This window comes from Diceros bicornis, chromosome 4 (assembly GCF_020826845.1).
Source record: "Diceros bicornis minor isolate mBicDic1 chromosome 4, mDicBic1.mat.cur, whole genome shotgun sequence".
Classification (NCBI taxonomy): Eukaryota; Metazoa; Chordata; class Mammalia; order Perissodactyla; family Rhinocerotidae; genus Diceros; species Diceros bicornis.
Genome location: NC_080743.1, coordinates 18,094,119 through 18,110,715, shown reverse-complemented (window position 1 = coordinate 18,110,715; position 16,597 = coordinate 18,094,119). Strand labels below are relative to the sequence as shown.

The 16,597-nt window shown below is 37.2% G+C and overlaps 1 long non-coding RNA gene across 5 annotated transcripts in view; it reads left to right on the top strand.

Moving 5' to 3' along the window:
* LOC131404095 (uncharacterized) overlaps positions 1–15,695 on the top strand; it is a 73,005-nt gene extending 57,310 nt beyond the window's left edge. For all 5 annotated transcript variants that reach the window (XR_009219725.1, XR_009219727.1, XR_009219724.1 and 2 more), the window contains 2 exons: positions 10,010–10,082; positions 15,607–15,695. This is a non-coding gene — a long non-coding RNA (uncharacterized LOC131404095). The remainder of the gene's footprint in view (positions 1–10,009; positions 10,083–15,606) is intronic.
* The last annotated feature ends 902 nt before the right edge of the window (positions 15,696–16,597 follow it).

The window sequence follows — 16,597 nt, the reverse complement described above, 5'->3', positions numbered from 1 at the left end:
TCTTTAGGGTTTTCTATATATACAATCATGTCATCTGCAAATAGTGAGAGTTTCACTTCTTCGTTACCTATTTGGATTCCTTTTATTCCTTTTTCTTGCCTAATTGCTCTGGCCAAAACCTCCAGTACTATGTTGAACAGGAGTGGTGAGAGTGGGCAGCCCTGCCTCGTTCCTGTTCTCAGAGGAATGGCTTTCAGTCTTTCCCCGTTGAGTATGATGTTAGCTGTGGGTTTGTCATATATGGCCTTTATTATGTTGAGGTACTTTCCTTCTATTCCCATTTTATTGAGAGTTTTTATCATAAATGGATGTTGTATCTTGTCAAATGCCTTCTCTGCGTCTATTGAGATGATCATGTGGTTTTTATTCTTTGTTTTGTTGATGTGATGTATCACGTTGATTGATTTGCGGATGTTGAACCATCCCTGCGTCTCTGGTATAAATCCCACTTGATCATGGTGTATGATCTTTTTAATATATTGTTGTATTCGGTTTGCCAATATTTTGTTGAGGATTTTTGCATCAATGTTCATCAGCGATATTGGCCTGTAATTTTCTTTCTTTGTATTGTCTTTGTTTGGTTTCGGTATCAGGGTGATGTTGGCCTCATAGAATGATTCAGGAAGTGTTCCATCTTCCTCTATTTTTTGGAATAGTTTGAGGAGGATGGGTATTAAATCTTCTTTGAATGTTTGGTAAAATTCACTGGAGAAGCCATCTGGTCCTGGACTTTTATTTTTTGGGAGGTTTTTGATTACTATTTCAATCTCTTTACTTGTGATTGGTCTATTCAGATTCTCCATTTCTTCTTGGTTCAATTTTGGGAGGTTGTATAAGTCTAAGAATTTATCCATTTCTTCTAGATTGTCCAATTTGTTGGCATATAATTTCTCATAGTATTCTCTTATAATCTTCTGTATTTCCATGGTATCCGTTGTAATTTCTCCTCTTTCATTTCTAATTTTATTTACTTGAGCCTTTTCTCTTTTTTTCTTAGTTAGCCTGGCTAAGGGTTTGTCTATTTTGTTTATCTTCTCGAAGAACCAACTCTTTGTTTCATTAATCCTTTCTACTGTTTTTTTGGTCTCAATATCATTTATTTCTGCTCTGATTTTTATTATTTCTCTCCTTCTGCTGGCTTTGGGCTTTGTTTGTTCTTCTTTTTCTAGTTCTGTTAGGTGTAATTTAAGGTTGCCTATTAGGGCTTTTTCTTGTTTGTTAAGGTGGGCTTGTATCGCTATGAGTTTCCCTCTCAGGACCGCTTTTGCTGCGTCCCATATGGTTTGATATGGCATGTTATCATTTTCGTTTGTTTCCAGATAGTTTTTGATTTCTCCTTTAATTTCATCAATGATCCATTGGTTGTTCAGTAGCATGTTGTTTAATCTCCACATTTTTGTCACTTTCCCAGTTTTTTTTTCATGGTTCATTTCCAGTTTCATAGCCTTATGGTCTGAAAAGATGCTTGTTATGATTTCAATCTTCTTAAATTTATTGAGGCTTGCTTTGTTTCCCAACATATGGTCTATCCTAGAGAATGTTCCATGCGCGCTTGAGAAGAATGTGTAGTCAGCTGTTTTTGGGTGGAGTGCTCTGTATATGTCTACTAGGTCCATCTCGTCCAGTTTTTCATTTAAGTCTAATATTTCTTTATTAACTTTTTGTCTGGATGATCTATCCATTGCTGTAAGTGGGGTGTTAAGATCCCCTACTATTATTGTGTTGTTGTTGATTTCTCCTTTTAGGTTTGTTAATAGTTGTTTTATGTACATTGGTGCTCCTATGTTGGGTGCATATATATTTATAAGTGATATGTCTTCTTGATGGAGTGTCCCTTTTATCATTATATATTTCCCTTCTTTGTCTTTCTTAACCTGTTTTATCTTGAAGTCTACTTTGTCTGATATGAGTATGGCAACACCTGCTTTCTTTTGTTTGCCATTAGCTTGGAGTATTGTCTTCCATCCTTTCACTCTGAGCCTGTGCTTGTCTTTAGTGCTAAGATGTGTTTCCTGAAGGCAGCATATTGTTGGGTCTTGCTTTTTAATCCATCCTGCCACTCTGTATCTTTTGATTGGAGAGTTCAATCCATTTACATTTAGGGTAATTATTGAAATATGAGGGTTGAATGTTGCTGCTTTGTCACTTATTTTCTGGTTCTTTTGCATTTCCTTTGTTTCTTGTCCCATTTGTTTTGGACTGCCAATTCAGTTTGGTTGTTCTGTCTTATGATTCTTCTAGTTTTCTCTTTGTTTATCATATGTGGTTTTAATTTGATTATTTGTTTAGTGGTTACCTTGAGGTTTGGGCGAAAAATCTTCTGTATGAGATAGTCCATTATCTGATAGCCTCCTATTTCCTTATACTAAGCCAATTCAGTCACTTTCCTCTTCCCCTTCTAAGTTGCTCTTGTTATACCTTATTCTATCTTGTGTTGTGGCTGTGTGTTTACAGTGATGAGGTTAAATTTATTTTTGGTGAATTTCTTCCTTTGATCTTTGAGTTTAGTATTTAAGTGGTTGCTAACCTATTCCGGTAAAGATCTACTATTTCTCTGATTTTGTCTACCTACTTTTCTCCTTACTCCAAGCTTTGTGTTCCCTTTCTCTTCTTGTTTTCAGGCCTGAGGGCCTTCTTGAGTATTTCTTGTAGTGGTGGTCTCGTGGCCATGAACTCCCTTAGCTTTTGTTTATCTGGGAGAGTTACTATTTCTCCATCATATTTGAAGGATATTTTTGCTGGATAGAGTATTCTTGGCTGAAAGTTTTTGTCTTTTAGTATTTTGAATATATCATTCCAGTCTCTTCTAGCCTGAAAAGTTTCTGTTGAGAAATCCGCTGAGAGCCTGATGGGAGTTCCTTTGTACGTTATTTTTTGTTTTTGTCTAGCTGCCCTTAATATTGTTTCTTTGTCGTTGACCCTGGCTAGCCTTACCACTAGGTGTCGTGGTGAAGGCCTTTGTCTGTTAATATATATAGGAGTCCTGTTGGCTTCGCTTACTGGTATTTCCTGCTCCTTCCCCAGATTTGGGAAATTTTCAGCTATTATTTCCTTGAATAGGCTCTCTGTTCCTCTTTCCCTCTCCTCTCCCTCAGGAATACCTATAATTCTTATGTTACATTTTCTAATAGAGTCCGATATTTCTCGGAGTCTTTCTTCATTTCTTTTTAGTCTTAGTTCTCTCTCTTCTTCCATCTGGAGTATATCTGTATTCCTATCCTCTAAAGTACTAATTCTTTCCTCCATATTGTCAGCTCTGTTCTTTAAAGATTCCAGATTCTCCTTTATCTCCTCCATTGTGTTCTTCATCTCCATCAGCCCTGATAGGTTTTTCTTTATGATTTCAATCTCTTTTGTGAAGAAACTCCTAATCTCATTTAATTGTTTGTCTGTGTTGTCTCGTATTTCGTTGAGTGTTTTTATGATAGCTATTTTGAAATCTCTGTCATTTAGTTTATGGATTTCTGTGTCTTCGGGGTTGATTTCTGGGCGCTTGTCATTTTGTTTCTGGTCTGGTGATTTCATATATTTTTGCATTGTGGTTCCTGTGTTGGTTTTGATTTTCCTCATCCTGGAAGTCTCTGGTTGCAATTTCCACCTGCCGCCACTGTGTGGTGGTAAAGGGCTGTGTAGTCTAAGCCCCCTGCGCTCTGCCCCAGTTTTTCTGCTGCGATCCGCAGTTTTGTTTTGTTTTGTTTTGTTTCTTTTCCCCACTGCGATCCACGGGTCCAGTCCAGTTTATTCAGGTCTGCCTCGGACCGCTAGATCTGGTCGAGCTGCAGACTCCGGGTTGCGGGGAGGGGGGAGCTCTCTTTTGCCCTCTGGGCCCCTGACGTGGGAGGCTTCTCGTTTGCCCCTCTTTATCCGCTCTCTGGGTTGCTCAGATGTTGATGGTAGCCCTGTGGCTCCTCTGAGCCCTCTGTGCGGGAGTTTCCCACTGGCTGAGAGCGCCCGAAGAGCTACAGTTTCCCGCCGAGGGCCGCCCCTCCCCCCTCTCTGGGAGCCGCGCGGACCGGATCGCTGATCTGATGGGGAGGGAGCGGAGTTCTCCTTACCTCTCCCCACTTCCTCCGGGGGCCCAGCACGTTCCGCTCTCAGATGTGCGGCAGTGTGGATCCCTCCGCTCCAGCTTTTGACTGTCTGGGATTCCGTTGTTGGTCTGTGGCTGTTACTTTTGTTGTATTTTGTGGGGGAAGAATTCACGGGAAAGCTCACTCCGCCATGATGCTGACGTCACCTATACTGTGTTTTTGACATTGTAGCAACTTGGAGTTTGCACCACTAAACGTGACTCTACAAAGGGCCTCTGATACTGTCCTTTGTTATATTTATGTTTTTAAAATATAAAAACAATATACCCTGGAGGATAAACAAAAACTCCGAATTGCACAATTGCAACTCATTTGCAATGTGACTTGTTCAACATTATATATAGTGCACTTATATCACTCATAAAACAGAATATTTACAATTCTTGTCCTAGCTCTAGAATCCCAAAATTTTTAACATTTGCACTTCATGACATCCCAAGAAAATATGTAGCCTTAATAGCCACCTAACCTAACCTTGGATTTTCATGTAATTTAAAAAATTCTGGACAAAGACAAGAGAACAAAATGACTTAATGAGGAGTCATTTACATGTGGGATGCTTATTGCTTTTTGGTTTTTTGAAGAGTACTTTATGAAAACTTGCCTATCTATGAGAATGATCAGAAATGATTCTATAGTATTACTTATAACATTTCTTATAATAATCTCTACTAGTAACTTCCACCAAAAATATCTCTTTTTAACTCTTTACCCTTGTCTTCTATTTTGGACCTCCTTTAATGGGTTGTAGTTATTCCTGCATCCAATATCAAATTATACACATACCAACACACAGACACATTCACACACTAAAAAACAAATTGAGAAACATGCCAAAATTAACGTGAGTTGCTGTATATTTTTAAAAATGTCTGAAAGATTTTTAAAAAAGTCAAAAACTATAAATAGAGCTACGGTAGCCCCCCCCCGTTATCCACAATTTCGATTTCCGGTTTCAGTTACTGGTGATCAACCACAGTCTGAAAATATTAAATGGAAAATTCTAGAAATAAACAATTCCTAAGTTTTAAATTGCATGTGGTTCTGAGTCGTGTGATGAAACTTTTAGCCATCTTGCTCGGTCCTGCTGGGGATGTGAATCATCCCTTTGTCCAGGGGATCCACGCTGTATATTCTCTCCCTGTTAGTCACTTGGTAGTTGTCTTAGTTATCAGATCAACTATGGCAGCATTGCAGTGCTTGTGTTTAAGTAACCCTTATTTTACTTAGTGATGGCCTCAACGGGCAATAATAGTGATGCTGGCAATTCAGATATGCCAAAGAGAATCCGTAAAGTGCTTCCTTTAAGTGAAAAGGTGAAAGTTCTTGACTTAATAAGCAAAGAAAAAAAAATGATATGCTGAGGTTGCTAAGCTCTATGGTAACTTTTATTACAGTATATTGTTATAATTGTTCTATTTTATTATTAGTTATTGTTGTTAATCTCTTACTGTGCCTAATTTATAAATTGGACTTTATCATAGGTATGAATGTATAGGAAAAAACATAAGACATATAGGGTTCAGTACTACCCACAGTTTCAGGCATCCACTGGGGGTCCTAAAGCATATCCCCGGTGGATAAGGGGGGACTACTGTACTAACACAGCTGTGGATGACCTTCTCCATATTTTCCATGAACGCTACCTTCATCAATATTCAGCAAAAGCTGAAAACAATCATTTCATAAAATCTTCTCAAAATTCAAAATATTCTGTTTCTCTCACGTGAATCTCAATAGCACTTACTGTCTCCTTTGCATTCAGAAGGTGAGTTCTACTTGTGGCACTACCTAACACGACATGTAGCTTTTGGCAAGCCACTTAACCTCCCTGAACAGTATACAGTTCCTTAATGAAAAAATCTGCCTAAAAATATTGAGCTCTGTCTATCTCACAGAGTTATTGGGAAGATCACCATAAACATTATATAAACTATAAACAAGCATATATAGTTTATATAAGCAGTATTTAGCTAGACACATAGTATTAGATCCAAATAATCCTTCGTTCTTAGAGAGTAACTTGCAGCTCTTCAGCTTTTGTAGACACCCACTTCTATTTTATTTATTTATTCTTCAAACCTTTATTGAAATTCCCATTCTGAGTGATGAGTGTATGGTCGAGGTGTTAATAGGGAACATTTCAGGTGAGATGTCTGGAAAGAAGAGGTGTCTGGGTCTCACTTTCTGTACCAGCCCTCCGTGTTGGACTACTTGGGGCCTAATCAAGGGCTGTAACATGCGGCTGTGTAAGGGGTGTCAACACTAGGTGCCTGTGCGGGAGGGATGAAGTCCAGCCTCGTCTCTGCTCTTCAGGCATAGGCCTTGGCAAGAGGTGCTGTGTCTGCTTCGAGCCGGGGGCTCCTTTTTCCAGTCTTCAAAATCCTAAGTACCGGATAACCCTGCGTCTCTTCCTTTGGGATCGTCACTCATCTCTTCACGTGGAATAGGATCATTCTTAGCCCTCTAAGAAATGTCAGATTCTTCAGGACATATTTTAGATAGTTTTTTTCTAGGTCCTAACCATTTCTCAGACTATAATTCAGGAAATTTGGCTGATCATATTTTTCAAACACGCCACAGACTCCACACATATTACAACTGCACCAGAGACAAAACTCTCTCAATAAGAGAGCATAGTGCCTGTAGAAGATGATAGGGTGTGTTGTTCATCCTTTTGTGGACAATGACCTTAAGCTCTCAGGCTCAAAAGATCACACACATTTCATAAACCCCCATCCTCATTTTTGCAGTTTCACTGTATATTATTTGGGTTGAAATTCTCTGCTATTTCTGCAAACTTCAACATAATTAGTATTCTGAAAGTATTCTATTGATATGATTTGGAAAGTTCTAAATCTTGGATTGTACACAGAGAGAAATTAAAATTTTAAGTATGAATGCCCAATTATTCTACAAAGAGATCTTTAAATATTCCCACATATTCTGTCCTCAAAAAATCCTTATTTTCCATTCATGTAAAATCATTACATAATTCAAGAATATAGAATTATTAAAGCATATAAATTCTAAAACTCGTGGCTTGGTCCTGGAAATAATTACATTGATTGAGGCACTGTGAATTTGAAGTGGAATGTTTTTGTGAGTTGCTGCAGGAGAAAACTCTTAGGTTTCATAAATCTAAATTGAGTGACTGAGAAAAAAGAAAAGGTCTATAAAGCTATGAATACCTATTCTAGTAAAGAATGCAAAAATTTCAATAAAGAAATAATTGGTAATCTTGAATTCAGTGACAGAAAATTATAAATCTGTCTCTTTTATGAAGTCTCTGGTGTGAAATATGGATGAGTTGAGGTTATAAAAAGCATGTTTACCAGCAAGAGCTTAAATCAACAGCTTTGAACATGATAGTTCAGAAAGTAGCAAAAGCCACTGTTCGTGACATGGACAACACTGACATTTAAGTTTTTACTTTCCCACTGTATCCGTTTCTTCTCCTCCTCTGCCTCTCTCTACCTTTGTCCTTGGTTAAAATAAACCATCATAGCATTAAATCTGTCTACTATAGTTAATTACTTCAGTTAGGTGCTAAAGCATTTAGTTGTAGCACCTTCTCTCTATGGGTTTTGAAGACACAGCTTAATATTAGTTTGTATGGTGGTTGCTATACATCTTCAAACCATAAAGACCATGTCAAGTGCTCCAAGGAATAATCAAATATTAATTTGAGACAAAAAATTAAGTGGCTTAAAGAAGAAGCTGTTGTCTAACCCATGAGTGGCTTTCAAGACATTGACATCTATGCTTTGAACATATCTATCCTTAGCCTTTCAAACCACACATAATGAGCCCTGAGTAACTGCCTTCAATCGTGTAACTCACAGATTGAAACCACCACTCCCTTCTTTCTGTCAGAGCACAGCTACAGAAAAAGGCCCCCTTTTCTTGTCCACAGCCTTTTATTTTTGACATTATGCCATTATAAAAGACCTGTTACTGTCTCATATACACTGGAGAAAAAATATATATATCTAAGGCCTAAAGAAATAGTCTAACCCAAGTATTTTGTGGTATGTATATCCATGAATTTGGTAATGCTTTTCCATACTTATTTCTTTAAGCACTTTATTTGTGAAAATAAAACCTCAAATACCAAATGAAAAGTTTTCCTCATTCATTCAAACAATAAATATTCATAGAGCATTTTTTATATGTCAGGGTTAATATGTAAATGGTCTTCTTTATCCAAAATTTTAAAAAATGATTAAGATAAAAATGGATAGATATAAGTTATTGTTATGAGAAATGACTTAAATACCACCGGTACTCAATAAATATTGAGCGATGATAAAGCAGTTTCATGAAGTAAAAAAAATAACAATTTATTTTTGGCCTTGAAATTGAAAGTTCCATTCAGAAGTGTTATAATAATTTGATGATGGCATCAGCTTTTCTGGTTCACTGCCAATTTTCCTGCAAAACAGGAGCACTGTGAATGCTTAATTGACTCTTAAATAGCAATTATTTGTAAATGGTTTGCGGGACTAGGGTAAGATGGGAAGGGGTATAGAGGCAAAAGTATCCAGAGCAATGACAATACAAACTGGCTGCAAGCTTTAGGACAACGCTTTTTTTTTTTTTTTTTTTTTGGTGAGGAAGATTGGCCATAAGCTAACATTCGTTGCCAATCTTCCTCTTTTTGCTGAGGAAAATTGTCCCTGAGCTAACATCTGTGCTCATCTTCTTCTATTTTGTATGTGGGGCACTGGCACAGCATGGTTTGGTGAGTGGTGTGTAGGTCTATGCCTGGGATCCGAACCTGTGAATGCTGGGCTGCCAAAGCAGAATGTGTGAAGTTAACCACTATGCCACCAGGCGTGTAGGACACACCCCCTGGGACAATTCTTTTTTTTTTTGTGAGGAAGATCAGCCCTGAGCTAACATCCATGCCAATCCTCCTCTTTTTGCTGAGGAAGACTGGCCCTGGGCTAACATTCGTGCCCATCTTCCTCTGCTTTATATGGGACGCCGCCACAGCATGGCCTGACAAGGGGTGCGTCGGTGGGCGCCCGGGATCCGAACCCAGGCCGCCAGCAGCGGAGCGCGCGCACTTAACCGCTACGCCACGGGGCCGGCCCCTGGGACAATTATTGAAGCACAGAAGATGCTGGTGGAAAAGCTGAGTAGAGACACGAACCAGCAACCACTTAGAAAAGCCTCAAAGCAACAAGATAAGAGGATGGTGGAGAAACATCATGTAAAGAGTAAAGGCTTAAAGGGATCCCTTTTCTCATCAATAATTTTATAAAATATACATGGCTCACATGGATTATATGCACACATTATATTGAGGGTCATGAAGTCATGAGAATCTCTTTTCTGTTCATGTCCCCAGAACTCTTTGATAGAATCAATACTCATAGTCCTGAATCCTTAAAAAAGATACATCTGTCTCCAATATAATGAAAGCTTATGGAACCCAGGTTTTTAAGGCTTTCCTATTTAATATTCTAGACCTGGATGGCCAAAGAGGATAGATATCTTACTGATTTGTGGGTTTATAGCAAGTGCCTGCAGCACATTGTATTCATTGCTCAGAATCCGTCTTCATACTGGAATTGCTATTAGGAAGATCCACCATTTGTCTTTACAGACAAAGCATGTTTATAATCTTACGATACCCCAAAAAAACCCAGGTTATCCAAGAATGTATTATTTCTAATTACCATCTCTTTCAGATGATTTAGTCTGCTATTAAGTCTGTTCTTTATTTTGTTGCTCTCGTATATTGGGTTTCTTTGGATTAAAAATTAGTGTTTTTCTTCCTAAGATGATACGACAACTGCTATTTTAATTTCTCTGTAGAGCTTCAATTTTAATAGCCCCACTAGGAAGCCGATTGCGGAAGCAGGGCTTGAGTGTTGAATGATTACATCTGGAATTTTGTCCACCCACAGAGGGAAGCACCTGCCAACAGCAGGAGGAGAAGTCTCAAGGATGGCTGTACTGCGTCCCCAGGGTTCATCTCTGGTGAGGCATTTGTCACTTTACATCTCCAAACCAACTCGTGAATCTATTGACAACTTTTCCAAGCTGTTACTTTTAGTCCCTTCTATGTCACACACTGAACACAGTATGTCCTCAGTAACTCATTTAGTATCATAAATTGAGCAGCACTCAGAGTATTATTTGTGCCTTGGAATAATGCACTTCAGCAAGGCTTGAAACTGAGCTAAAAATGTAACTTTTTTACCCAGAGTATCAACAGATTCAACACCTGAGAGTTGTCTCATTTCACTAACAAATAAAAAAGTAAATTACAAGAAATGTACCACCCCGTTGTGTGATGTTGATAGTGGGGGAGGCTGTGAGTGTGTGGGCGTAAAGTGTGAGTGGGAACTCTCTGTACTTTCTGCTCAACTTGGCTGTGAACTTAAAACTGCTCTAAAAAATAAAGTCTATTTAAAAAGGAGGGGGAAAAAGTAACACACCGCTTACATAAATGGAGATGACATATTTGCATTTTTTTTAGAGATTTGCTTTTATGTTTCAGGTTGACTTTATATTTGCCATCATTTATTGTTTATGGTGAACTTATTAGTGAATTTGAAAGTCTTAAGCCAACTTTTTCCAATGTTGTTTGCTGAAAGCAGCTTTCTCTGAAGTTGTAATCACCATGCAGAAAGTTGTAAGAACATTATACTTGATTTTTCAGCCTAAACAGCTGAATGAATGACTGTAATTAGAAAGATTTTGAATTACAAAGATGGCAGTGTAGAAATATAAAATTCTTACTTTTGATATTTTTATTTATGTACTGTAATATGGGAACGAAATGAACGGAAGAGAAAAATGTATCAGAAAGGAGGACACTAGAATAAGTGAGAGGTCAACTTTATTGAAAAACAAACTCAACACTGAAGACAGTTGGTTATTTTTCTCTTTCTTAAGTGTTCATTTCGCGGCCCTGTGTTTTATTTATTATTTTGTTAATGAATACATAATCTTTTTTGGCCATATAGTGATCTGGAAGACACTAAATCTAAATCAGAAATGAGACACAGTGTTACAGCCTTAGCGTGTATAATGTTGAAAGTACATTTGATAAAATGGAAATCAAACAATCTAACTCACTCTTCAGAAAAAAAAAATGAGCGTGAATCTACTCTAGTCGCACTCACCAAATAAAGCACAGGCTTTAGAAGGAGTAAGAACTTATACAGACAGAATCTTTTTAATCTCCACTCCACATGTATATTGCATGCAACCACTCAGGATTTAGAAACCAGAAAAACAGAATTCACAATGCGAGGCTTGGTGTTCAGAATGATGAACAAAGAATTTGACACTGTTTATTGCTTCACAAACAGAATTTTCAGAATCCCAGACAGCCAGAGCCTCGTACTCTGCACAGAATGATGTGCTTGGATCTGAGAGAAGCAATTCAGCAGCACTGACACAATCTGTCTTGATGTGATAGAGTCCTACATGGCAAAGGGATATTTTTTCCAAAAAAAACTTTAATTTGTTTTCCCAAACTATAGAATTCTTTTATACCCACTTAAAATATGCAGTTACTTGTTTGTATCAGGTTTGTTTTGTAGGGTAAGTGAGTCAATCACTTGGAGACTCTTTGTCAGCAAGAGCTGTTTGAGAGATTCCTAAGGGCTGGAAGGTGCTAACTTGCCTCTTGCCTACTCCCTGAAACACAGAGAAAATCAGATTCTCCCACTCTAAGCAAAGGGGTTAGCTCTACTCAACTAAAGTGCAGGGCAGTCTCTCTCTCTCCTCCCCTGCTCCTTTTCAAACAGGTTAGCAGTAAAAGTTGTGCACAGGAAGAAAGAACGAAATGACAGCTAGTTCAGACTGCACGGGAATAGTCAGTAGATTGTAGAGGCAGCCTGATTTCCTTCACAATAATAGAGGAATGTAAGAAATAATTCAAAATATATATGTAAAAATAGTCTTCTGTAGATTTGAAACTGGCTGCCCATCACTGAAGAAGAGAACAAAGCATGGGGATGTTTATACCCACACAAACTGAAATAGATGACCCCAGTCAAAGATAGCAAACTAAACCACAAAGAAACAGAAAAGGGGATAAAGCGGGAATCAATATGGAACAGGGCAAAAAGAAAAGTTTGGATTTAAATCTAAGCTGCTAAATACTGGTTGAGCAGTTTCATTGTTCTCTTGAAAAAGAAATCACTACTTCAGCATTTAAAGTGAGAATATACTCAAGAAAGCCCCTTAGGCTTTGACTATTTTCACGCTGTCCCATTAAAACGTACCGTTGCATACTAATGAAAGTAAACACGAAGGAGGGGAAAAGAGGAGACCAAGGGGGGAGTTGAGGGGGGTTGAGAGAAAGGCAGAGAGAGAGGTAGAGAGAGGGAAAGGACACCAACCTCTAGGTTACTAACTACTTTTTTCCTTTTTCAAAAAGAGTTTAGAATTTTGAGTTTCTGAAAAACGGAGTTCTCAAACCACTAAAGAATTCACTGTTGTTTTTTTCTAATTTTAATAACAGTAGTAGTAGTCCTAGAAAAAATCTCCTCGTGACAGTTGAAATAGGAACTAAGATAGAAGATGAGAGAAAAAGAGAAAGAAAACCAACAACAAATGTAAAACAAAACCAAAACAAATATGCTAATTTGGTCCATCAAAGGTGAGTTTGTCTGAATTACTGCAACTTCTCTACCACAGTCCGGTTCTCACTGCAGCTGCATTTCGCAACTGCCCGTGGCATTAACTTTTAAAACTTTAATTTTCCAGTCAGATGCCAGGCATACCTGAGCTCACTTATGACGGGCACGATTAGCCATGCTTGTTAGGCAGAGTAACCATGGGGTCTTGACTGCAATGAGAAATTAAACTTTAAAAAGTCGTTCTGATTTACAACTATACAAATTCTCACAATGTGGTAATAAAGAGGCTACATGATGAAACCTGACAGGATGTTAAGCTTATTGCACAAGTGTGGACAGCTGAAGAGGCAAGAAATAATACAGTTGTCACTGGGCTGCTCCACCTCAACACAGAGCAAACAAAAAGAGCGTTGTTAATCAGTTCAACTCTTCGGCTGGATAATCCTAAACCAGTAATTGATAAATGGGAAAACCATACGGCCTCAACTCTGTGATTCAGAAAACACATGAATATTCATACCATCTCCTTTGGTCAAGAGGCATTCTACATGCTCCTAGGCAGGCTTTGAAAAAGGAATACAAATAGCTTCCTTGCTCAGCAGTAAAATGCTGCTTCCCTTTTAAGGCCTATTTTCTCCTGTTAAAAGTGAAGTTTAGCAATACACGGAGGACAGTAAACACAGTGAATGTAGGTACATGACAAACGGTTCCGCAGGAAGGGCTGTACTTGAGCTACTTCAGACAGCCACATTTGGCAAAATATTAAACCTTTAAAGGAAACAGAATACTTACACTGCCGGAGGAACATTTTCATTCTGGAAATACTTACTTAATTTCTGCATTTATAAGAAAAATTTATTTTCCAATAAAAGCTTAACATCTGAATTTCTGATATGCTGGATACAAATAGTCTAGCTTGTGGATGATATTCAAATAGTTTTCAGATTAATGTTGGTATGGAATACACTGCAGCTTATTCTTAAGAAAATCAATTTAAAAAGTACTTAAAAATAAAGTTTATGGTATTTGTATCAATTTTTACCTTTAAAAAATGTATCTAAATTATAGTGAAACAAACTCAATGTACGTATCAACACAAAATTATGCACTAAGGCATATAAATTACAACGCTATAAGTAGAAGGATGCTTTAAGCACATCTGTAGTTAGAAACCTTATGGAAAACCATTTATATAAAATGAAGAACTTGTTCACAGTTTTATCTCTTGTAGAAATTGATTTTCCTGTGTGACTTTTCTTAAATCAGAGCACCTGTTACTATACCTCATCTATGGTATAAAAATCACCCATTATCCCAGACCTCAAAGAAAAAAGCAAAGAAAGAACCAAAAATTCAGGAAAAGAGTGGTGTATTTGGTTATATGAAAATATCAAAATATTCGATATAGGGATATTCTTCAACATTATTTAGAATATTAGTTCAATACCGACCAAACATGACTGTCTACAAAATAAGGACTGATAAAATAATATATGCCCAAATGATGAAATTCCAGGCAGCAATTTCAAGTCATAGCTAGACAAGTAATTACTGATATGTGCAAGTTCTTGTGGTATATTATATTTATGAAAATGGATTCAAAAATCGCTTATGCAGTATAATCCTGACATATACATATAATGACTTATACAGTATGATCCCTATATATACACATATAATTTTTTTTTTTTTTTTATGAGGAAGATCAGCCCTGAGCTGATGCCAATCCTCCTCTTTTTGTCGAGGAAGATTGGACCTGGTCTAACATCCGTGCCTGTCTTCTACTTTATATGGGACACCGCCACAGCATGGCTTGACAAGCAGTGTGGCGGTGCACGCCTGGGATCCAAACCTGCGAACCCTGGGCCACCTAAGCAGAGCATGCGCACTTAACTACTACACCACCGGGCGGTCCCTGTATAATTTTTTTTACATAGAAAAAAACCTAGAAAGGAATATATCTTATCATTGATTATGACCCATCTAAACGTTTGGGGGATTTTTCAATCCCCAGACTCTCCCCTGTAGTTTTCCTCAGTTAAATTAATTCTGCCTGATCGCTTGATTCAAGTCCTTTTCTCTGGATTTCTGTTTGATGAGAATTTGGTTTTAAATTGTCTTTTCCTTCATTATGTCAGTTTTGTCTCTTCAGCTAAATCATATGCAATTTGAAGACAGGGAAAAGTTATATATATATATATATATATATTTCTATGTTTCCAACAATGTACTGCACATAATAGAGTGTCAACATACTCTGTTTGTGATTGTTTCCTGACTTTTCTATTATTTGGTTCCTAATGAAATTTAAAAAGTAATTCCTCTAGCACAACCCATGGGGAGAAAGAACCCTCCAACACGAGTGACATCATTTTCCTTTTCACTCTCCATCAAAAGGATACAGAATTTTAAAGCAGTCCAGTGATCTATTTTCTGTTTTACTGGTAACTTTTCTACAAATTTTATTTTATATATGAAATGGAAATTATTTTCCTAATAGATAACACAGCTTTTGTGTAAAATACAAACCATTCAGAGGAAGTGAAAGTCTCTTATTAGTTCCTAACCTTCACAGTGATAACCACTGTTCGTAGTTTGGTGTGTAATTTCTAGATTGTACTTAATTGTATTTAAAGCTCTCACTACCTAACATTTTATTATGAAAATTTTCAAACATAAAGAAAAGTTTAGAGTATTGTACAGTAAACACTCCCATACCCACTACTTAGATTCTACAATCGACTTTTTACTATATTGTATCTTAAGCTTTTTACACGTAAGAAAATTATGCTTCTTATTCCTTAATCATTCCTTAATCATTTTACAGAAATGCAAAGTATGTAATAAAAGAGACTCCTTCTACAGGAAGAAAAGTGTCATTTATATTTTTTCCTGGTTCTCTGCAGACTTCAGACTTGGAGTGAAAAAAGAGGCTTGGAGAGAACCAGAATGACAGCTTGACAGGAAGTGATATGTGTGTCTTGTCTACCTGAAGGAACCCCAAACCCAAACCAAAGAAACACAAACACTCCATACATGCTCTTCAATAAAAATAGGTGTTACCTGATTATTTGACTAATTTCCTTTGTTTCCATAACTGTTGTCAACAGCTACTGGTATCTTCCAGGAGCCGCCCTTTAAGAATGGCTTCAAGTGCTGCAAACTTGACCTCTAGTTCTATCACAATCACGGCCCAAAAGGAGTTCTGGTTTTCTTCCACTGCTTATTTGTGCATTTGCTGCCACAGGTTTGTCTACAAGATGCATAACAAGTCTCCAAACAAACTCCAGGACAAATATTCTAGAATTCTAGAGTGAAGACTTAACAGCTCTTAATTTAGCCAGTGATTGATAGCTAGAGTGGGCAGAGAAATGGCAAATATAAAGATAAGTCTTTGATCGCATATTTGGCACAGCACAGCACTTTAAATCCAAAAGAGCCATTAAACCTAAGTTTTGTTTTCTTCAGAATGGGTCTAATACAATACTCATCACAAACATATTTTCAGGTCAAAATGAGATAACACCTGAAGCCTGTAATATAGTGAATGTCAAATAATAAATAATTAATAAATATTAGTATTGGTTTCCCCAGTGCTATTTTCCTTATTTTTCATATAAAGTGACAATTTGGTGTAATTATACTGTATTTCTAAAAAATAACTAACTATATGGGTTGTATATACAGATATAAATGTATGTTTAAATTATTTCATCAAAATATATAGGTATACCTTCCATTTAGACTATAAATATTACAAAAGCTCTAAACTATGTTTAGAAGTAGTACATATATTAGGATGCAATGTCAAAAATTAGTGTTGCACTTCGGGGAGAGAGAGAGGGACAGAGACTCACATACAAGCACATTAGCCTTTCATTCAGCAAGGAAAATAGT